Source organism: Myotis lucifugus, unplaced genomic scaffold (genome assembly GCF_000147115.1).
Source record: "Myotis lucifugus unplaced genomic scaffold, Myoluc2.0 scaffold_2242, whole genome shotgun sequence".
Taxonomy (NCBI): Eukaryota; Metazoa; Chordata; class Mammalia; order Chiroptera; family Vespertilionidae; genus Myotis; species Myotis lucifugus.
The window spans coordinates 10836-11703 of record NW_005873290.1 but is presented as its reverse complement, the minus strand read 5'-3'; positions in this window follow the sequence as shown (position 1 = coordinate 11703).

The window sequence follows — 868 nt, the reverse complement described above, 5'->3', positions numbered from 1 at the left end:
TAAAGCATACTGATGAAAAAAAAAGAACACCGAGACTTACTAATCACGCGACTGAGCGCTTAGCTGGTTCGATATGCAATACATACTCGTAGTATCGCTGACAGCGCGGCTGCCGGGGGCGGAGGGGGCGGGGCGAGGGGCGGGGCCTGCGAGCGGGTGAAGCGCCGGGGGCCTCGCGACGGACGGGCCGGGCTGTCGCTTTCAGAGCCCGCCCGCCCGAGGCGGTAGAGCCCCCCTCGGAGGGAGGCCGGTCCGCCAGCCCTCCTTCAACCGCCTACCTTAGCTTTCCTGGCGGGTAGCTGGAGGGGTAACGGGGACCGGACCTTTAGGGTCCCGTGGGCCATTGTAAGAGGCCTAGATATTGCCCTGGTCCGGGTAGCTCTATTGATGCAGTGGTTCTCAACCTTCTGGCCCTTTAAATACAGCTCCTCATGTTGTGACCCAACCATAAAATTATTTTCGTTGCTACTTCATAACTGTCATGTTGCTACTGTTATGAATCGTCATGTAAATATCTGATATGCAGGATGGTCTTAGGCGACCCCTGTGAAACGGTCGTTCGGCCGCCAAAGGGGTCGCGACCCACAGGTTGAGAACCGCTGGTTAGAGCATTGTCCCTATACACCAAGGTTGCAGGTTCAATCCCTGGTCAGGGCACAAATAATCAATGAATGCATAGATAAGGCGAACAGCAGATCACTGCTTCTCTCTCTCTGCTCCCGCCCTGTCTGGAGCCCCCTGGGAGGCCCTGCTGTGTTGTCAGCCCCAAGTGTCAGAGGTGTCTGAGCTGTGACTCAGCAGGGAGCAGCCAGTGAGGCAGAGCATCCCTGTGCCACTTCCAGGGCCCCGCTGCTTTCAGCCCCACCTG